The 23,696-nt window shown below is 38.5% G+C and overlaps 1 protein-coding gene across 1 annotated transcript in view; it reads left to right on the top strand.

The window, feature by feature from the left end:
• The first annotated feature begins 4,368 nt into the window (after positions 1–4,368).
• The window catches only part of palm1b (paralemmin 1b), a 30,118-nt gene continuing 10,790 nt past the window's right edge, over positions 4,369–23,696 (top strand). The window contains exon 1 of the mRNA XM_023951365.2: positions 4,369–5,092. The gene's annotated coding sequence lies outside the window, so the exon portion shown is untranslated. The remainder of the gene's footprint in view (positions 5,093–23,696) is intronic.

Here is a 23,696-nt window from a genome sequence, read left to right on the forward strand (position 1 = left end):
ATGCCAGCAGTGTCAGCCATGTCCGAGGTTTCTGAGGAGACTCTTGGCAGAGGATCACGCGTTCTTCCTCCTGTCTGACCCAGTTTCTCTCCTCACAGCTCCATCATTAAAATGCTCAGGGATATCGGGCATGAAAAACACAAATATTTACCTAACTCAGCTTCATTTTAATAAAGCACTTCAGGAAGTACGCATTGGCACACACTGATGTGCCTTCTGTAAGTGTTTTTTTTTCCCCTGTCTACAAATAATCCAGCATGAAATTAGGAGACTTCTCCCTCTCTTTAATCCGTTTCTGAATCAGCTGTTCTGGGAGCATCAATTTAATGAGTAAATTAAAGCGCTGCTGCACTGCACCCATCTGAGCCCTCTATGATTCATCCCATTTAATATTAGCTAAAGAAAAACTGTTCCCCCCTTATTTAACTGTGGCGACCTCCATCAGAGTTTGAATCCTGAGTTTTGTTCAGCGATGGGGCGTCAAAAATGAATCTCAAATGAAAAATTGAGGAAGAAAAACATCCAAAAGAAATCCAATTGATGGGGTTAGAATAGAAAAAAAGGGTTGGATGAAAAAAAGAAGACAAAACTGGATGGACACACAAAGAAAAATCTAATTGACTGCGAGATGCAATGAAGAAAAAAAATGTGGAAATTATAGAAATAAGAACACGAATACAAGAAAAATGAGACTAACAAGGGGGGGTTGACCCTAATGCTCTCATCTCACAGCGAGAGGGTTCTGATTTAATTCCCGGCTGGGACCTTTCTGTGTGGAGTTGGCATGTGGAAACTCCACACATATTAAGGTTATTCTACACGTGAAGTTTGCATGTGAGTTCCCAGTTTACATGCTTTAAAGGTTGATAAGTGTCTCTAAATTGCCCCAAGGTATCCTTGTGTTATCCAAGGCATGTTAACGTTGGGAGTGGGGTCATCTGGGGACCACAGGGTAGAACAAGGGCTACATTAACATCGCCCTTGGCAAGTGGTCACTTTTAAAGTCTATGTAACTTGTAAAAACGCAAATTTTGGGCTTCCGCGCTCAAAGTTCTTCAAGATTTCACAACTCACTCAGTAAACGCACAATGCAAGTTAAACCGGGTTGAACTTTGATATATCAGGGACTCGGATTTGGAAGTGATGTTTGGAAGGCATCCCCATTTAATTCACAAAAGTGCCGACTGGTTGAAAAGTGTTTGTGGAGGAGAGCCCCTCCCAGACTGTTAAGTGTGAACATCGTATGCTAAAAACGCGTTCAAGTACCCACGTTTAGCACGACGTTTAACAGTCTTGTGACCTCTTTAGGGTGTACCCCACCTTTTCACAACTGTAGCCAGGTTGACTCAGCAGCTCTGTGACCCCAAAAGAGATTCAGTGGATTCTGAAGATGGATGGATCTATGAACGGGTTTTTTCTATCATTCTATCATGTCATAGAATGATAGCATTAATACGTGAGTCTTAAATTGTCTGTGTGTATTTTGACCCCAATCAGGACACTCTAGTTAGAAAAACTGGATGGGGGAGAACGTCATAAGAAAACAGGCACATCCAAGGACAGAAATAGAAGAGAAAGAATGTAAAAAGTGAGTAACTATCTATCACACAAAGGCAGGTTACAGGGGGGACATACGTGAAAGAGCTGAATAATTGGAGGAAAATTGTGTCTTATTCTTTAACTCCCTTTACCAGAGAAAATTAAAGAGCTGTCACCGCAGGGAGACGGTGAAGCGGCTTTGTGCCGGCTCTTGCTTGACCTGGAGAGCCGACACCGATTAACAGGTTGTCACATCTGATGGTGGTCACAGAGAGTGCATGAGAAGTCAGATTGATATTTAGAACGAAATAAAAACGTGTGTGTGAGACAGTGGCTGGTGAACAGAGACAGTTGGTGTGTAACCAAAATCCCCCATCCTTTTCACAGGGCAAACACATTCATTCACAGCCACACATTTCCAATTCATGTCCCTCATTATTCCAGTTGGAGCAGCAGACGGATCTGGTTCAGTGACAGCTCTGCTGCTGTGGAGGGAGGTGAGGAGAAGAGGAAAGACAGCATTTACAAATGGGAAAAACCATGAAATTGACAGGGTGAGGGGGCAAACATTATTTTTTTATGTCCTTTTAGTAAAGAAAGCTCATTATAAACTCCTGGAAAAAAAGAATATTCCTCACCTCCTAAACAGTTAAAACAGTAAAATACAGAACAGTTGAGAGTTTTCAGGCTTTTAAAACCACTGTGTAAAATTCAGAAAGAGGCAGGCACAAACAGACACAGTGAGATGTGAAAAAATAGGTACATATTTATGATTTTCCACAAACGTATCCCCAAATCCAGGAAATTCCTTGTATTGCCACCTCTCCGGGCCTTAAGCACCCTCCCCCAACATTTCAAGCTTCCTTATCCATTCTCTTTCTCCTCCAAACTTGACTTCATTTTGGGTGATTTCTTTTAAGGTTATGTTTATTCATGAACACGGTTCTGAGAGGGAGATAAGACGCCAAGTGCTGAGCTGGCTTCCAGGGCTGCAAGGGCTCAGAGTCACGGACAAACACACACACGAGTAAACACACATGCCACTTGCTGCAAAATCCTGTGAAAACACACAAGTTTGTTTGCATTCATGTAAATAGGCTAGCAGGACCCATTCGGAAATCTTGACACACAAACTCGGATGAGTCTGCGAACCTCCTGATCATCAAACTGGCGCAGAGATGGCTGCATTCATTTTGTTTTTGAGAAACAACAGAAAGAGACCCGACTGTAAGTCGGGACATGCCCACCTCCGAACCCAGACTAAAAAACTCGACTTTTTGTTCACACAGAATCACCTGAAGATATCCACAACACTGAGGCCAAACGTCTCTGACGTTTAGGAGCAGAAACTCAGAGAAGCCGCAACAGAGGCATTGAATAATAACCATAATGAAAATCAATGTATTTTTTTGTACAGACTGCATAGATCCAGGTTTTTGTGCAATACCAGTCTCAAATAACAGATGGCAGTACGGTGATCTTGCTACAGATAAAGCCAAGGAAGAACCATCAAAACAAGTAGATAAGGACTAAATCCAAAACTTATTGGGATTTTTTAATATAAAAATTTGAAGTTCTGATACTTGAAATATTTTAAATACAAAAATGTGTACATGTGATCTGCTGAAAACACCAGTAGTTCTGTGGAGGTGACAGGGAGGGCCTTTACCTGACTTCACAATCTGATACTAAAACAACTGTTCAGGTTTGTTTTATGTTAACTACTGAACATAATACACTTTGTTCAAATAACTTTTTTTTGTTTACTTGTCCTGTCCAGAAGCAGACCGAACTGATAAGAGCTGAAGGCCTGTCGTGTTGGACAGACTTTGCTTTTCCAATATGGGGGCTCTGACTTTTCTGACACACCAGGAGTATATTTGTATAAACCCTTTATACCCCTAAACTTTAGTTATAATCATTGTGTTTGTATACATTTCTTGTTGGACTGGACAGAAAAGTAAAAAAGAAGGAGAACGTGGGATGCTAGATGTTGAATGACTGACTTTTTGAATGACTTTTTAATGTGGTTTTATGTGTAATTAATTTTGTCAACAAAATCAAACAATTGAGCGATCATTGGTCTTCTTTTTTTGTTGTTGTTGTTTTAATTTTTCCCTTACGGCTGCACGATAGCACTGTGTTAGTGCTATTAGTGACATGGTCCTGATTTAAACCCTGGCTGGGTCCTTTGGTGTGGAGTTTGCATGTTCTCCTCAAGCGTGTGTGAGTTTTCTCCAGGCACTCTTGCTTCCTCCCACAGTCCAAAAACATGCTTCATAGACTAATTGGTGTTTCTAGATTGTCCTCGGTGTATATTGGTGTGGCCATGTACACCTGTTCAGTGTGTACCCCGCCTTTGCCCAAGTTGGGATAATCATGTGACCCCATAATGAATGGATAGATTGGTTTAAAAATGTTTAAATTCTAAACTATTGCTCTGTGAACATTTTTTGAAATTTACAAACGTTTAAAAACATTTCTGCCTCCTGTTTTCTTGATTTTTTACTCTGCTCTTACTACTTTTTTCCAGTTTTTGTAAATGCTGATGGTAGTTTGTTATATTGAGTTCCCTTTTGTCAAAATGTGCATATACATTTTACTTTTGTGTTACATAATAAGTAAAAGCCTTTAAATGAAAAATAGTGGCATTATAAAGTATTTGAAGGAACTTTTCATGATGCATTTTACCAAGTAGACGAAAGTGAATCATGCCTGAAACTCTAGCGCCACCTGCTGTATGAAAGGTGAAGGTGCAATATATTTTTTAAATCTTTGGATGCAGATGTGAGGGATGATGTGTTGGTGCATCATCTTGGTTTAAATCACAGCATCCAGCAGCAGAAAGATCAAACTCCTCTTTATGAGAGTCTCTGGTTTAATCTGGAGGCGGTTATTTATGGGTTTAGTTCGGAATTTCTTTGACAACGAGCTTTTTTTCACCACTAGATGGGGAGGTGGGGCAGTAAACAGGAAAGAAAGGCGCTTTCTTCCCTGGTGGGAGAAGAGGATTTGATCCCAGCATTCTCCTGAAGCAACTCTGGAGCAAACAGCCTGGTTCCCTGCGCGTCATATGATAGTGCTGGGTGAGAGCCAGCACAGCCCTCCTTGTAGAAAACGACCCATATCTCAATCAGCGCGCGGCGGCCAAGGCCCCCTTTATCTCCCTCCACAAGGCAGGGAGGCGTATCCGTTCCCCCTCTGCACTCCCCTCTACATACCAGCGTGACTCCCTCAGCTTTGACCAAACTACAACCTGCTTCGGTCGACGCCCTGTCGCCCACGGGATCCGCACTTTAGCGCGGAGCCAACAAGTCCGTCGTGCGTATTTTTCAGGGAGGCAGTCGCCGGGGTCTGGATTGCGACGGGGCTGCGCGCGCAAGCAGCCAGCGGCATCACCTCAGAAATAAGAGAAAGGGTGCCAGGGAAAAGAAGGGGAAGAAGGAGGAGGAGGAGGAGGAGAAGAAGAGGAGAAAAAGGGGTTCTGAATTTAGAAACAAACATCTCGTTTGGGAGAGCTCTGCAGCGGGACGCACAGAGGATCTGCAGCGGAGTAAGTGAGGTTTTTTTTCCAGCGTTCACTGGCTGTTTTCCATGTGCCTGACCTGCTTTCCGTGATTTGACCAGCAGCTGGTTGTGCAGCATCCTCTGCTTCGGGTGACATAGCGAAAGAGAGGAGGGAAAGACGAGCAGATATGCGCTTTGGATGCTATAAACAGGCACAGAATCCAAGGAGGAACAACACGCCCGCTGAAGGCAGTGGATGAATTAGGGAATTACAGAATTCCGTCATTATTATGTCATGTTGTATTTGATTACATCTCCAGGGTGCAGCTTCACAGTGGCTGTGTAGTATTCTGGGGACGCGGCAGGGCCGACAGGTGTACCAGGAAGTCTCGTTTACGCGCGTTTTGGATAATCCATCATGACAGATCGATCTGGTTTTGTCCAATTTGATTATTAGAGGGGGGGGGGGACATGATGCGTTTCTGGTGGTGCCAGCAGCTCAGTGGATGCTGCTGACTGTTTTTCAGACCGTGGAGGGGAGGAGAGGCGCAGCAGGGCGTTTGGTTCGTGTTGTGATGTGAACAGTCCGCTCCAATATGGCGCGCATGAGCCTGGCCATTACATACTCCCGTCTGGAATTTTCAATGACTGGGAATGATGCTGAGCATCCTCAGCTGGCCGTGCTCCTTCGTCCTCTGAAAGCACAAAGGCTTGGGTGTGCGCCTTTTTTCATGTCACCCTCTAAAAACAATGTCCCCAAATGCATTAATTCAACTCGGTGTTTGATCTCAGCAGGTAACACTGCAGCCAAGCAAAGCTTGTTTTTTGTTTGGTTTTATGTCTATTGTTTTCCTCCTGTTTTTCTTTCTCTCTATGTGAAAAACAGTCTGTAAATACAACACACCCACAGCATTTGTGGGTCCTCAAAGTGCAGTCAGGACTAAACTCTACTCTGTTGTTTTTTCAAGAAAAAACTGTTTGTTTCCAACAGACTCTTTAGTGTGAATTCCTGATAGAAACAAAGTTTCTCTAAACATCAGATTGTGAAAAAAAAACATTTTCAGTGTCAATTTGGAGATGATTTATCAAGCATAATCTGTTAAATCTTTAACTTCTTCCATACGAACCTTAGTTTATAACAAGATCTTAAAATCACTCTTTTAACAACAATACACTGACCTAAAATGGATCTTTAGTCAAAAATCCAATCCAGTGTGACTCAGATAAATACCTAGATACTGAACAGTGCAGGTGAAGTTTTCCAGACTCCTTATATCTCTTGCAAGATAATCAATCAAGTGTAAATTAAATATTTGTACAAGTAAACAAAAATTAATGACAAATCCATTCACAATTTAGTTTAATAAAGTTCAGCCCACTGTTGTTTTTCCACATCAAAAATACAAAGGGTACATTATGGCCAAATCTTCCAGTTCGGCTTTCTTCTAACCCTACATTTAGCTCTTTAAACGGAGGGTTATGGAAAAATAGTATCTTTGAATTTGGACATTACTCCCACTTAGGGCTGCACAATAAATCGCAAATGAATCGTTATCGCAATATCAAGCTGTGCAATACACTAATCCCAAAAGTCGGGAAAAATTGCGATAAATGCTGATTGTGCTAAATGTGCTAAAACAATCTTATGGCAGCTTTAATTATTTAATGAATCAAATAAATCTCTTTTTATCATCGACCAAACGGATGGAGCCCTTTTATGTTAGATGTTTGCCTCCTATGTAGACGAGTGTCATTTGGAATGTAATGTAAGTTATGTTGACTCTTATTTAAATTAAACTGTTGCAGTAAAATGGAAATGATTTATTACGTTGTTTTACTATTTGTTTATGTATCGCAAGTTCTATGATCATTGCAATATTGATCGCTAACATCGCACATTGCGAGTTTTCCTCATATCTTTCAGCCGTACTCGCACTCAATGATGTCATGAATAGTCAGCTTTGTTCGAAAATGTATAAAAACATCGGTTTTTATCACCTTAAAAAGGTCATGCTAAAACAAAAAGTCATGACTTAGATTAAAATGTAAACTTCTGTCCATCAGAGCACCTCCACATGAAGAAATGTGCATCTTCTCCACAGCACAGTGCAAACGCGGACCACCGTGATGGAGGGATACAGAACCCTCCGCCGCCTGGGTTTGCCATTTAAAAAAACTATTTCGGACACCCCTGCCCCTCCAAATGCCCCTCCAATTGGAGGGGTAGGGAGAAGCTGTGGGTAGGGGAAGAATTCGGCCTATTAAAACATTCGCCCACTGTATGGTCACATGACTGTAAAGTTTAAAGTGTTTCCTCACATTGGAGTATAATGATGCCCTGATCATTTTTTGCTCTGACATAACATATGTGTTGTCTGCTGTGATGCATTTGGTCAGTTTTTATTTCCTAAAATACATATATAATCACTTTATTTCATTTTGAAATGATTTCTGTTGGTGAAGGTCAATTTTATCAACAATTTGCCATAGATTGATTGATCTGTTTGTATTGTATGAATAGAAATCGATTCATCGATTAATCATTACTCCCTCTAATCTGGAAAATGATTTACGAAGGAAGGACTAAATCCAGAACTGGGCTGTAAGAAGTGAAGAGGATGTGTCTGTTGTTGTTGTTTTTTTTGTCTCTTTGCTCAGTTAGGTTTAGCACAGGTCACTCTCACACATCATAATCAAATTATCCAGGTGAAACCATGGGGTAAGCTTGTGGCACACAGCAGAGGAAGGATTTATTTTCTGTTCAGTTTTCTTGTACATCTCTGCATATTTTCCCTGAAATTGAAACAATTCCTTTAATTCCTCGATTAAAGGTTGTATTCGTTTAGGAAGAGATGAAAGGTAATATAAACTAATTAGCTAAACTATTGTTGTTGTTATTTTTCTTTATTTAGTTTTATTGCAGTTTCTTAGGAGAGTTATGGAATTTACATTGATGCCTTGAAAGCCATTATTCCAAGTTTTTGATCAAAACCTTTGTAAGATAAAATTGGATTGATATCATCAGCCCTGCTCTAAGATTTTAGATACTTAGAAACTTTTTGCTTCTAGAAAATGCAAATCTGAAGCTTTATATTTATAGTGGCATCACGGCCAGTTCCATCCTAATTCAATGGAGCTGACAATAGCTGCAGGTGTACAATAAGGAGACTGACCTATATAATTTTTACACAGCCTAAAATATTAAAACAAAGATATTTGTCGTTGGATGGCAGTGTGTTACATTTGCTTTCAATAAATGAACAGTTTTTGACAGTCCTGTCATACTATGTTCACATTAAATCCATCATTTACTTTTGATGTGAGCAGTTTGGAGCTACAAAGCAAACACTGAAAATATCGTTTTACAAAAGAAAGGTCACTACAAACAGAGCTGTCTGCTCTGTAGGACGCCTTGACACTTTTAAATCCAACAAATTCTTTAAAACAAGTCAAACAAAAATGCAGAAAACAGACAGATTCATGTTTCAGTTTTTTCAAAGTGTGCACTTTGAAATGTGCAGCTGGAGTTTTAGACGATCGCCTCCTCCTCCTAACAACTGCAAGAATTTGCAACTGCTAATCTAAGTTGCAGTTTAGGCAAATTTCTATTTTTATGTGATTTCTCAACTGTAAAAAACATTGAGTCAGATGTGTTTTCTAAAAATAATAACTGGGGAGTTTGGAGAATTATGAACACAAAATGAGATTGAGGCTGACATGTACTCAGGTAAGTTTCTACGACGACAATTTTAAGGCCGTGTCACACAGCCACAGTATTCATTTTTCGCATATTGCTCGGATGAAACTTATTCATACGTGAATATATAGAAAAAGTGAGAAAAATGGAAACTTTCACAGATGTTTCAGGAATGAACCACTTTAAAACCACAAGACGTACAAGTAAACCACGCAAAGAACTCGTAAATCAACGTTTGATTTGTGTACAATTGCGGTGTGTACGCAATATAAAAGTTATACATGTACATGTAGGAAAAGTCCATTAGACATATGTGGAACGGTCTTGAAAAGCCACAAATTTGTGGACGCATCTCACAAAAACTGCATAAGATTTACATAATAATTGCGTATAAACTACGCATAAACTACATAATTCTCAACCGACCAAATATTTTGAACAGCTCAAAATCAAATCCATGTCGACTATGCACTTCGACTAATGCTGAACGCAAGAAACACTTATGGATTACGTATGTCATGCATGTATCACGGACGACCGAAATGTCATACGTGGAATATGTGCAAAATGTGTTGTGGCTGTGTGACACAACCTTTAAACCATTATTTCAAGCAATTCTATGTTGCCCTTTCAAAATCAGACTTTTAATATCTAAAAAAACAAAAGTTGTTAAATGTTAATTTTTTATTATGAGAAAAAAAATCTAAAGTTTGTTAAAATGGTTTTAAATGTTTTAAGAACTTTAATTCACGAATTGCTGAGAAATGTTTTCCCTGGTTTCCTCTATTCTTCTCTTCGTCTAACTCCCCTTATCAGTATTCTTCTCCTGGTTGTCCATTCCAGCAGCCAAGTAATTGAGAGCTCTGTGAAAGCCTTCTGCTGCTTGTAAATACTTTATACAACCTAGTCCCTGTTAAGAAAATAATAGAAAAAATGAAGGTTTTAGGTAAAGTGGCTATACGAGGCCATATTTTATATGGATGTTTTCATTTGTTAGGTGAACGTCTCAGCACAACTGTTTCGCTTGAGACCCATCAGGTCACCCCAGGCCTCAGCCGGTCTGTATCTGGGCTCGGGGGGTCTATATCCGGTTGGCTGCTCTGTGTTTTGTCAGCAACTCACAGTGGACCTGACAGCCCTTGTCTTGTTCACCCAATCATGATGTGGCATCACCACTGTGGGCTGCAGCCACATTTCTGTCTCTGTATGCTTGCATGGGCAGCTATTTGAGTGCAGCTCAGCCGGCTGTCAGACAGCTTGAATGAAGGACTGGAACACAGTGGTGCTGTGTGTGAGTCTGAGTTGTGTGTTGATTATTGTGTCTCTGGGAGTTTGATTGATCTGACTCTGCGATTAAGAGAGCGGAAAAGAAGCCGCTATCCGAAAGGTCAATCAATCATCTTCTTGGGAAATCAAGGAAAACTTACTTCTGTAAGAACAAGTGTCCCTCCCTGGTTAAAATAATGCAGCGAAGTCAAGGCCATGGAGTGGGAGGGGGGTGCATCGGGTGGGGGGGGGGGGGGGGCCTAAATGTGCTGGCAACCATAAATGCACAATTAACTAAAGAAATAAAAAAATACTAAAAAGAAAGGAAAAAAACACAATATGTACAAAAAAAGATGGATGGACAGGCAGGTGGACAAATAGACAAAAAAAGATCAATTTAGCCTCAACAGGGTACAAACCAGTCTCCTGCTTGTGCCTGTCCCAAGCCTGGTAAATCCAGAGCGTAGTGTCAGGAGGAGCATTCAACCTAAAACTTTATAGACATTAAAAAGATCAAAGGAGAAAATAAATATATGGATAGATGGACAGATAGCATTGTTTTCTAGTTTTCCAGACAAGACTATAAGCCAGGGGTCGGCTATCAGAACAGAAGACAGTGGCACGCGAGTTTGTGACAAAAATAAGCACTTGATCTGTCGTCTGTACATTTCGGATTAGAAAAAGTGACAATCTCTTCTCACAATGAGCTTTTTTCCCCCTATTGGATCTTAAGGAAAGGGAAAATAGTTTTTGAAATGGGAAATGGGATCTTCTCGTAGGTGTGCTTCTGTACTTTTTGTTTCAAACAATTCCAATACTATTTCAACTTTGGTTTATTTTTTTTTGTGCAGTATTGTTATCGCTTTTTTGAGTTAATGCCAACATTTTTTTTATATTTATATGTATATATATATATATATATATATATATATATATATATATATATATACATATATATATATTTTTTTTTATAGAGTTCGCATTATAGTTGGTGATGATACAGTTGTCAAGTTCGATCATTTCAAATCGGCCCTTCATGTCGTAAACACTGCTGACCCCTGCTCTAAGCAACCGAGACAGAAATCACAACTCTGGAGAGCAGAAACTGGAAATCTATGGTTATGTATCCACTTCAAATGCTGCTTTCAAGTCCGTGAGAGTAAATCAGGCACAAAAGGAGACTTAGAAGGTGGCATTTTTCTACACATCTGTCACTTAAACTCGAAAAGTGATTATGTGCTCACCAGCAGGAACATGAGTAGATCTTTTGATGCTGATATCTAATCAGCGAGTCACATGGCAGCAGCTCAATGCATTTAGGAATGTAGATGTGATCAAGCCAGTCTGCCGAAGGTCAAACTGAGCACGACTGGGAGGGAAAGGTGACTTTAGATGATATTCCTGATACAAGGCACCAGATCGAACCATCTCAGAAGAAGACCAACATTCAACAGACCAGGTGATGTTTTTTCCAGTGATTTTTGTGAATTCATGTAAACTCCAGATTAGGGCTGCACGATATGAGGAAAACTTGCGATATGCGATATTAGTGATCAATATTGCGATAACGTTAAATTTGCGGTAAATAAACAAATAGAAAAATAAACAAAAATATCATTCCCATTTCATTGCAACAGTTTAAAAATTATACTCCAAATGACCCTCATCGACATGGGGGACAAACGTCAGGGTGGCTAACCCTGGTCCTCAAGAGCCTCAACCCTGTCTGTTTTCCAATTCTCCCTAGACTGCTCGATAATGATAACCAAAATCAGGTGTGTTCAGTCAATCAGGATGTGAAATCACTTGAGTCAGCCAATCAACAGCAAGCTGGTTAAGGAGAGCTGGAAAACAGGCAGGGTTGAGGCTCTTCAGGACCAGGGTTAACATAATAGGCCTCCATCTGATTGGTCAACAATGGGAAGGCGTCCATCTGATTGGTCAAAGCATAAAGGGATTTATTTGATCCGTTAAATGCTTCAAGCTGCTAGAAGATTGTTTTAACACATTTTGGGTTTGCGATTTATTGCGATATTTGCCGTCTTTTGCGTTATGCATATTGCAGAGCTGGATATTGCGATAACGATAAATTTGCGGTATATTGTGCAGGCCTACTCCAGATTGAATCCTTGAGTCGTCAGGAGGCAGTATGAGTGTCTGTCTGGATCCAGATTTTGTGGGGTTATTTTTGGAGGTCCTCTTGTTGCTTATGTTCTAATGGCTTTGTCTGCAACCAACAACTGTTTAAAGACCCACTCCGGTCATGTTTTGATCTGCATTTTTGCATCTGATCCTGATTCAAAATTTTTTGAATAAATAAATACTTAAAAATGCAATTTTGGTCTTAATTTATGTATAAACACTGTATGTATTCCATCATTGGAAAAAGACCACAAGGACATCTTCAAAACACCAAAAACCTGATTTTCATTGAAGTGGATTTTTAGAAATGTCACTACTAGTGGTGGAGTTTCACTTCAGTCTTAACTGTGTCAGGAGTTTTATGAGTATACTCCATTTACCATTTTTAATCATAGGTGATTTGTAATAGGACACAGCCCATGAAATGGACAACCAAAGGATATTGCAAGAATTTGACATTTGATACAGTTCCACAAAATTCTAAAATGCTTGCAGAGTTTGCACTATGCTGGAAGATTTCATAATTCCACTTCAGAGATATTTTCTTGCCCTTTGTAACTGTCAGCTTTCTTTTTGTGAGGATGTTTGAGGTTATTTTGAATGACTCACAAAAAGTAGATCAATTCCTGTTTTTTCCATTTGTCTGCTTTTGGGTATAGTAGGGTTTTCAACCTACAACTCAGTTTTCCTGTTTCAGTACTGAGATACAAAAAATACACTCCAAAGAGCTGACCAACTCCAGTTGAAAGCACTCACTTTTATTTATTTTTTTTATATGTTGTGGAATCAGCTTATCAGTACTTTTAGGTTTTAACCACCTCTTCGCTTTGAACTTCTATTATGTAATTTGTCGGATGTTAACCACTAACAATTTGGTGCTTGGAAAATAAATCTCAACATTTCTTTGGATTTTGATGCCAGAACAATAAGAGAGAAGTGCATGCAGCCATGGGCCACCCCCAACAAGTTTAATGAAGCCATTTATTAGCATTTTTGTGGGACGGCGGCATCACAAGAGCGTGGAGGGGTTCTCGAGATTCTACAGCATGACCACAATGAGCCAGAAAGCACTAATTACACTCTCTGACCATAATGTCATTAGAAACTATTTAGCTGTTATGAAACCCAATCAGCAATTTAAGTTAATGAATGGGATGCATTACAAAGCTCTTAGTTTCATGTTGGGTTAATGCAAAGTAAAGCATACAGAGGAAGAGAAAGTTTGCTTTGAGCAGACTCGATGTCAGGCTTTGACTCACTTTCTAATAATCTCAGCTTCTTTCTTTACTCCTGGAGAGTCACTTTTTCTCACCCTTTCTTTTTTTATCCTTCGTTCCAGCCCCCTCCCTTCTGCTGCGCCGTCATGACAGATAAGCCAGAAGAGGATTTTTCTTCCCCCCCCCCCCTTCCTGCAGATTGTCTGTCTTCTGATTAACTGTCATTTTTAGCCACTAAGTCTTTTTAATCTCAGAGGGAAACATTCTGGGCTGAAATCTGTTTGTGCTTTTAGTGTGTGAGAGCCTCTTGCATCTGCTGGTTAAACACGCGCACATCCACAAGCTCATATGACGATCACCACGGTTGCTGCAAAAGATTGAATCAAAAGAACTATTGATGAGCGGAGCAGAGGCACCGCCCGTCTTTTTTCAACTGCGGATGACCTGAATCTGACAGACACTAACATAGAAATATTTAGCTCAGAAGCAGGACTCACAATCCATATGTTACTTCCTCCCATGATTTTTTTAAACCCTGCCGTTCTGATGCACAAACACTCTTGGGCTAAACAGTTTTCTAGCCATCCATAGAGCCATAATTATGGATTGGGACCTTACTATAAGAGAAGGCACCTATTAGGCCTAATGGTTCCTGCCTTTAACATTGAGACGCTTCTCCTATAACACATGTGCATGGCTCTCAAATGGGGAGAAGCTGCTGATTGACCTGAAAGGCAGAGATCATTTGCAAGGATGCAAGGCCAGCTGTAAATGGATTGAGATGAAGGTAATGCAGTCAGCAGGTCTTTGCTGGTGTTCGTGCTGTTACAGGGATTCTGGTTGAAAAATGAAGTCCAAGTTTAAGGAAACACTCAGACGAAAACTGTGCTTTTGTTGTTTTTAACATGCTATTGTGGTATTTATCTCATAATGAAGGACACATATATAGAAGATTAAGCTTAAAATTGCATCTGTGAGTAATTCTTTATTCAAATTGTTGTAAATCAGGAGGAGAAAAATAAATCCTATTGAAAAAGATGGTAGAACATACGCTGCACGGGCCTCAAGCTCCCTGCTTCGCTCCATTCTGATACACAGCTGATAGCTCCATTATTGCTTGACATTTTTCTTGGACTGGAAATTTTAGGTTGGGGGTGTGAGAGGCTGTTAACTATAAGGAAAACATTTAAACAAATAGTTCTCAGCTTTAGGTGATGGGAAGGGGGGCGGGGTTATGCTAAGCGAGACAGTCTAGGCAAATTTCAAATGAACTTCCGCTGCCCTGTAGAAACTATGTCATAGAAAATGACACAGTTTACTGGGAACGCTTAAAAATAGATCAACAGATGATCGAAGTGGGTCTTTAAACTTTTTCTTTTTTAAGTTTTTCTGATTCGAACCAGTGTTTTAACAAAAATAATTTATACTGCAGATGCTTAATCCTCACTTCCTTCATAATTTTTTTTCCTAAACGAGTGAAATCTCTTTTATATAAGAAAACATCTGTTGGATCTTCAGAGCCTAAAGGCTGCTGGTAATGAGGATTCTGTGGCTCTTTTTCTTCAGTGTCCCACTGTCAAAGGCGGGGGGTGGTAGGAGGCAAATTCAGGAGATCAGAGACTCATTGACACAAGTTGAACCGACTTATTGTCCAAACTGAAGCTAATGACCCATAAAAATGAATTAGGGAGGAAAAAACGGGATGAAAATTGGTTGCGACAAACTGCATTTAGGGAAAAAAGAAATGTGACACAACGATGTGAGCTGGAGCCTCTGCTTGTTGTGTAACTCAGATTGTTCAGAGCAACAACAAGAATCTGAGTAGCTGAAAAACAAAGCGAGTGTGACAGAGGGGGAGCAGAAAAGCCAAAAACTTAGCTAAATCTTTGAAGCAAAAGCATAGATCAGCTGACAAACACAACTGTGTGGCTGCCTCTTCACCTTTGACTACTGCGACTTCAAACATGATGCACACTTTGTGTCTCCGCCTTCTACAAGCTGAAATGATGTTCTGACCTCGATGCAGTGGCTGTAATCAAACACATAGATCAATAAAACGTCACAGGAGCTGAGGACTCAGCAAACAGTCTCTGTACACCTGATATGTCAGAATGGACCCAACAGATGCATAATGTTCGGCTGCTGTGCTGCAGAACTTCAGAAGGTACTAATGGGTAGTAATTTTTTTCATTAGAAATCACATTGTTATTATGTCGGTTATCAAAAGAATGTAACATTTGCAGTTTGATGCTCTTAGGTTATTTTAGGGTGCTGCAAATATTCCTGTTTAACCGAAGCTGCTCAGCCTTAAACTTTGCTTTTTACCAACATCAAAAATGAAATAACCCAGAACATTAAATACATGTAAATAGATTTTACATTTGGATTTTGTGTTTTGGACTATCAGAGGAGACATCTTTTTCAGTTTTTGGTCGTTTTTCAGCACTTGTTGCTCAGATTAAGAAACACTTTGGTTGTTCAAAGTGACAGAAAAACCCTCTGCAAAACCTCCCAGATGTTTTTGATTTAGCTTTAGCTTGTTTTTTGGATACATTTGTTTTTTTTTTTTGTTTTTTTATTATTTTGGAAAAGATTCTCAAGTAGGACTAAGTTTGTTTCCTACCCCTACATTCACCTGTCATCAAACTAAGGGTTATCTATGGGAATATTTGAGCATCTAACTATAAAAGTTTCCCTCGCAGTCAATAATGCTATGATTAAACTTAACAGTTTTGCATCAGACCTCCGGATAATGCTTTAATTTTCTTTATTTTCATTGTGACTGAAAATAAAAGCCACTGATTTGAGAACAGGAGCACTGAGAAAAACACTAAACTTCAATCTCCAAGTGGGGTCCAGCTATGGAATGACTGCAGAGAAGAGCTGCAAAAAAGTAAACAAATAGAAACAAAATATAAATAAACAATAGAATCATGAAAAATGTGAAGTAATAAGCAAGAAAAATTGAAATTGATGATATACTATATATGATATACTATGAGAGTGAATCATCTTATTGTTTAACTGACAAAATCCTGTGTAAACTTTGAAAGCTTCATTTTGTGCACCATCAGTTCACTTTAATTAGAATTTCTGTTTCAAAACAACAAAAAGGAAAGCTGTTTCCTCAATGTGAGTGAAGGCTTGACTTTTGAGCGCTGGTAATGTGAGTTTTGTGAGCCCTGTGTTTGATTATAAATGATGATTGCAAAATCTCTGGAGTCATGTTGAGAAATGTGGAGCTGTCAGAGCTGCCTCCTTGCTCTGCCCCCACGTGTTTCCATCTGCGTGTGGTTTCTCATTTGTCCTCCCCTGGATGTTAAACAGAGCTTCACTTGTGTTCTCAGTAGGGATGTTACCCAGTCCTGCATCTGACTCCTCTGCACTGACAGAGATGTTTTTCTGACGATGACTTCAAGGGTGAACAGAGTTTCATCCCCTGACCCCAGAATCCTGACCTGTGACCTCGGCGGACTTCCTTCAGTTTTCATTGGCAGCGACTGTTTATGCTGGCTCTCCGCCGTAGATAGAGTGCTGCAGGGCTGCATCTGTGGTGAATAGGTCACAACGTGTGTGAGACGCTCCACCGCAGGGACGAGTATTGTTGTCCCTGTGCTCTTTTGGCCTGAAGGAAGGAAGCAGTGGATGTGGCAAGTAGTGAAGGGAAAGACTCCCAACGCTGTGACACAGAGGAGGATTTGGGATTCACTTAACCTTCCAGCTTCCTCGTCTTTTTTTTTTTTTATCTTACTTATTATGCTTGAATGTGATTTCCATTTTTTTTTCTCAGGAGGCAAGATTTTGTGTAACAGTGTGTGAGCAAAGACTTTATCCATAAGACCCATCCGAGATTTAAAAAGATTTTTCCTGAACATTTTAACTTTTATTTAACCTTTAAAACACCATTAAATATGGTCCTTGGTTTATACAATATCCGTTCAACTGAATCAAATGACTTCAACCTATTAAGGTCTTTGATGAGTCTACTTGTAAAGATTTTTCTTGTATTTTTTCAGACAAAAAAACTCTTTTTTTTGCTTCCTCTTTACATAAGAATTAAATATGTTTTTGAATGAAATGAAATGATTTATCATTTTATATTTTTACCTTTAGATTTAAAAGTTTCACCCCAGTTGGATCACAAATTTCATAACCAAACAAAAATGTATTTTTTAAATAAGTAAATTGAAATCAGATTAATTCATTATTTTGGAAATTAAACCCAGCCCTATAATAAATACTTTAACTTTTTTAAGTTGGTTAAGATGGGCAATAATGCCCTTTTGAATCCCACAACAAATACGTATGTGTAAAGTAAAATTAAATCTTCACATTTTTGTGTTTTTCTTTATTAAATTCATTGTGAATGAGGATCAACTGTACGGCTGTAAATCTCCAATATTGCTCACAATATTTGTTGCATTGGTAATGCTAGGTTGGGTGTGTGAGGGGCTGTAAGCTAGAAGGCGAGCGTGTAAACAGATGGAAGAGAGGAAGTGGGGGCGCCATTGGTCCCACCCTCAAGTCAGAGGCAAATTTCTGAAGAACTACTGCCACCCTGCAGAAACTATGTGCGACACAGGTTTTTGTGATTTTGGTTAAAAACGGCATAATCATAATTAAAAGACCACTGGGAACGCTTTTAAAATAGCTCAAAAGTAGATCGGAGTGTGACTTTTTTGTTGCCTTTATTTTAATCTGACCTCACACTACTAAATGTCTTTGTGCACTCGAATATTCAGATCCCAACCAGAAATCTTGTATCCTAAATCCCACAATGACTTTCTATTCTGACTATATTTTCGCCAAACTCTGATCATATTTAAGACACATTGTGTGAGCTGCCATTTTTATTTGGCATGTTGTTAGTACTGAATAACTGTTTTAAACTAAAATGTGTGTTGAGAGAATTGAGAGGGAAACACGTTTTTTATAACGTTTCTATGTCTTTATTCATCTGTCAGAGTTTGCTGATTCGGTTTTGTCTTTAGTTTTTGTTTATCAGGATGTACAGTAAATGTAAACACAGGCAGTGTCAGGGAAAATAATTAAAATGATTTCTGTTTAAAAAGGCTCTTGTGGGATTTGACCTTTAGTTTTAAAAAAATGGAATAAAATGATAAATATTGCAGTCTAAATTGCAAGAACTACAATTGCTTTTAAAGATTATTTTTGTCTGGTCATTAAATTATTTATCAATAATGTTTATGAAGTATTTTCTAAAGGTAAAAATGTAAATTAGTCACCTAAGTTCATGCTGTGTGTAAGAATCATCTGAAAATACTTAACTGTAAAGTTTCTGCAAATTAAAGTTAAACCTCTGCCTCTTTGGAATAATCAAAATCAAATTTATTTAACTTTTTGATGTGGTTTAATGCTTTTTTGCACCTTGGGATGACTTTAGTGTTAAACTGGTGTTTTATGAATGAACTCGTACTTCAGATGAATTCAACTGAAGATTTGAGAAGCTGAAAAAAAGGCTTTTAAGCTAATCTGTGCCTCCATCTGCAGCAGGTCAGAGGCACCAGAGATGCTGTGTGGAAAAAGGCAAAGACTGTATCAATATGACTGATCAGACAGGAGAGAGACGCCAGGTTTTGGCAAAATGTCAATGAGTGCACATGAACAGCAGATCGTGTCTGGGAAATGGGCTAATTACCATCCCCGCTCTGCGTTGAGTGCACTGCTGCTGCAGCATTTCCAGGAACACTTTAACTTCCTGCATGGAGCACCATCATCTTCTTCTAACAGCTCTTTTCTCAAAGGTTAAGGCAGCAAAAGCCAAAATATTTAAATATGTCCAACACAAGAGGCCCTCATTCTCATCTGCCTGCCCAGCTGTTGGACAGGACAAGTTAAAAAAAAAAAAAGCCTAAATTTATTGTAGTAAAGGACAAATATCAGTGAGACTATGGTGTGAAACCCTTCCTTTGAAAGACCAAATGCTAACTCTAATCCTTTTTTTATTTAATATTTACCATTTTATTGACTTTCGCATTTTTTGAACTTTATTCTGCTTTTAATGGCCAAATAAAAATGAAAATTTTATCACAATAAAAAATTATTTACTTTTGACAATGTGGCGGATACAACATTGCATTAATTTCTGAACTCAGCAACTCAGCTCAAATTACATTTACTATTCCTAAACCACCCTTGTTTAACAATTAAAAAGTATTCTCACATAATGAAGTTTTTTTTTCACAAAAATTTAACAGAAAAGACGAATTTTCTGCCAATTAGTTTCAAAGAAAATTTGGTTTATTGATTTTAGTGGAAATCAAATTGATTTAACTTTTATAAAACCTAATTATATAATTAACTTCACATAAAAAGGAAGCAAATTCAACTTAGTCTCCCCAGTTAAAACAAACACTTTTCTTTCTAATGAGCTTCAGGAAATTCAGGCTGTGACACTCGGGTGTTTCTTTGCCTCGTCAGAGCGTTCTGACGCACAGAATGCGTCTAAGGTGCAGCTGCAGCGTAGCAGCTGACAAAAAGAGCCTCTGAAGGAGGAAAAAACAGAAAAATTCCTGTGCGTGAAGACATCTGCACTTCCTGATGCCCGCGGAAGACATCCAGCATTTTAAAGGGCTATCAAGCGGCACCCAAACTGTTTGAACTTCTCCCTTTAAGGAAGACATTTGGATCCGTTTGACCACAGAAAACAAGACTAATGAACTGTTTACAATCGCCACGGAGACAAAACATTTTAACACCCACTGACTTTTCCCGTGTGTCAAACATAGCTTTTATTGACACTCATGTATGCCAACTTTCTCTTTTTTGACTCAGCACAGTCAAGCAAAGATTTCAAAAGTATCGAGTTACATTCAGATTTTTATATTTTTTATACGATACAGTGAATAGTTTCAGGTTTGACCACCTAAACTCCCTTAATTAGCTTGAACTCTTAGTTATTTTAGATAAAACAGGTTGTTTTTTCATGCTTAAAATTAAGTCACTTAGCAACAAGGGATGCAGATTTGTTTTTATCTGTTTGGTTGCTTTTATTTATTTTTTATATTTTATTTAGTCAAGACAAATGCATTTCTAACAATTTAAATGCATTTAAATGCCATTCATGCCCAAATAAACCCTTCAAATTCCACAATTCATTGCAGGTTTACAGGTGTAGGGCAAGCCATCTCTTTGCTAAAGTTAATCCTTTAAAATTCCTGGGATTACAACTAATGTACTTATTTATTTAAACATTTAAACATGAGAATAGGCCTCTTGAAATGCAACATCTCATTTTAAAGCGGGTCCTATGTAACCTCAATAATCAAATGCTTTTAAATCAAAGCATTACCACAAAAACTCTATATAATATTAGGTTTTATCCTCAAAAGAAGGTTAAGTCCTTGTGGAATGTGACTGTTGAAAACAGCAAAGTAGGAATGCATTACCTGTAATTACAGGTTTTCGTGGAAATGGTCAATTTAAAATAGAAAAAAGATCGTCTTGTGGCGATAAGGGCATTCTAACACTGGCTGACACGGTGTAAATGGAATAAAAAAAAAGTTTTGGGGAAATTTGCAAAGGAAAAAACACTCATGCAGCAAAACATACCTCAATAATCTTTTAAAATATCTAAATTACCTTAAATTTACCTAATTTGCTTAAAATTGATCCAACTATGCAACAATTCAAACTTGAGCCACCCTGATCCTGTTTGGATCTTTTTTAAAGCGTTCCCAGTGCTCTTTTATTAGTTATTATGTCATTTTTAGGACATTTTTTTTGCAGAGTGGCAGTAGGTCATTAGAAATTCATCCCTGAGTTTTGGATGGGGCAGTTGGTGCTGCACAACAACGCCCCCCTTTCCCATCACCCATAATTGACTTATCTGTTTACACCCTTTCTTGCTAGCTTACAGCTCCTCACACCTCCAACTTAACAAAATGGCGAGCATTACTGAAGCTATCCAATCATACAGATTAGATCCAGATACCACATCAGACAAGGAAAACAAAGACGTGCATGGATCTATTTGTCTGCATGTGGATGCATCAGAATGGAGCGGAACAGGGAGCTTGTGGCCCGCCCAGCATATTTTCTACGCCACAAATACAAAGTTTTTCAAATGACATTTTTTCGTCTGCCCCTGATTTACAAAGATTTGAATTAAAAAAAACAACAACTCAGAAATACAATTTTGAGTTTAATTTTTTTCATATATATTTTTCCATAAGCAGAAAAATATTAAAGAATATGTTAATTCATCAGAGCGGGCTCTTAAGAGATGAATTAGTCTCCCTCTGCTTTTGCAAAATTATTCATGTGCAAAATGTTTTTTGGAGTCTTAAGTGTGAAGAAATTCCATTTTCTATATACATACTTTTCTCAATACTTCAAAAAGTGAAAAATGTGTTTGTTATTTTTGTGAAGTAGCTGATGTCTTTTTTTTTTTAAATTATTTTTACAGCAGGAGTCTAGTTGAAGTAGACACTTCACCAGACTCTGGTCTATCATTATTCTTGTTAGGGCACTCTCCATTAAAATTAATTGAATGGTGTACAACAAAACTCAAATGGAGTATTTGTAAAAAATAGAAGTGTTATAAAGGTGTTTGTCATCTGTTGTTGGTAAAAAGGACCTCAGATAATCTTAGATTTTTTATTTCATGTTATTTTTTTACACAGCGTCAGTCTTTTTTTCCCCTGTTCTTCGTGGTTGTTATGAATCGGTTAGAGGGGAACAAATGTGATAGAAAAAATCTGTAGTGAGTATAACATGACTGTGTTTCTGCGTGCTGGAGGGGGAATCAGATGATTGTGGTTCTCTGGTCCTGAGAAGACTCTTCATGTGATGCTTATGTGGCTTGATGGGAAAGCAGCGGGGATTGTCCATGCCTCGGTCAGTTAAATATCTGTTTGCAAGAGTCCCAAGAATATTGTCTGAGCCGCCGCACATTGTTCTTAAGTAACAATCGTCTGACTTTGAGGTCAATGCGGCAGGAGGCTGAATGTTGTGCTGAAAAAAAAGACATGTCAGTTTTTTCATGTTATTTAGCATAAGTGTTTTTGACACATAGAGATTTTTATGTGCCAATCTAGGTGATGTTCTGCTGGGAAAGGCTGTGAGCTATTTCATGCTGTCACTTAGAAGCCTTTGCCAAGAGTTGCAACACATTTTATGAGCGCTGAGGAAGGTTGGGTGGCAGAAAACTATTTGGTCAAAACAAATAAAAAACATTTGGATTCCATATTTGTTTGGTTGCAGCTTGTTTTACTCTGAAAGAGGTGAAGAGCTGGAAAGAAGTTTGGTACCGTAAATGTTTTTCAGGTTTTCAGAGCTTTCAGAGTTTTGGGATATTTTATTTGCAGTTTTGCCTGTAAAGCAAAGACTTTTTGTCACAAACTTTCATAAGTTAACACCGGAAAAAAAAACCTTACTAAGCTGTAAATAAGGAAGCAGAATTGAGTTTTTCTAAAGCAGGTTGTTAGCGGCACAAAAACAAGGAACCCATTGAGCACATTTTAATCATTGGAACCAAAAAAGAAAAATTTAAAAGAATGACCTTTCACACAGAACATATTGTTTTAAATAAACTCTTTAGCATAATAATAAAGAGAAACTTTTGCACTAGTCTGCAGTTGTATGTGGATACAAATAAAACAGTAGAATCAACTAAATAACAAAATCAATTGATAAAAATGTAAATCACTGCCTACATTTTTTTAACAGAGGGATTGATTATTTGAAAACTAAAAGCAAGCAAAAAGTTTTGTTAAACTGAACTGAAACTGTCTTTAAAGACCCACTTCAATGAAAATAGTGTTTTTGTTGTTTTTGTTGTTCTTTTGTCCATTAAGGTCTGGATTTTCTTCTTTGAGCTGGCATCAAAACTATACGGCTGGATAGTTTTGATAGTGCTCGCCATTTTTGTTGCAACCGCTAAAGTTAGGTTTTGCGTGTTTGGACCCGTAAGACAGTGGGAAGGCCTGTAAACAGAGAGCTCTCAGCAATGGGAGGGGGAAGGAGGGACCCGGTTGCTCTCCACCAACAGTCCTCAACAACTCAATGAATTTCTAAATAACTCCTGTCGCTCTGCAGAAACTATGTCCTAGAAAACGACACGTTTGATTGATTGTGCTGTGAACCAGCATAGTAATAATAAAAAAAAAATAGTGGGACCACCTTTAGAATAGATCAAAAGTTGGAACTTCAAAAGAGTCTAATATAAACAGTTTAAGTAATAAAAAAGTTGGCCTTTATCCTAGAAGGAATACACAATGGTTTCTTTGAAAATGATACAGAACTGTATTTCCTTTCACACCTCTGACTGTATCGGTCTATTCTTTTCGTATACAGACTATGTCTGT

Source organism: Oryzias latipes, chromosome 22, assembly GCF_053564925.1.
Source record: "Oryzias latipes strain Hd-rR chromosome 22, Olatipes_Hd-rR_3.1".
NCBI classification, from domain to species: Eukaryota; Metazoa; Chordata; class Actinopteri; order Beloniformes; family Adrianichthyidae; genus Oryzias; species Oryzias latipes.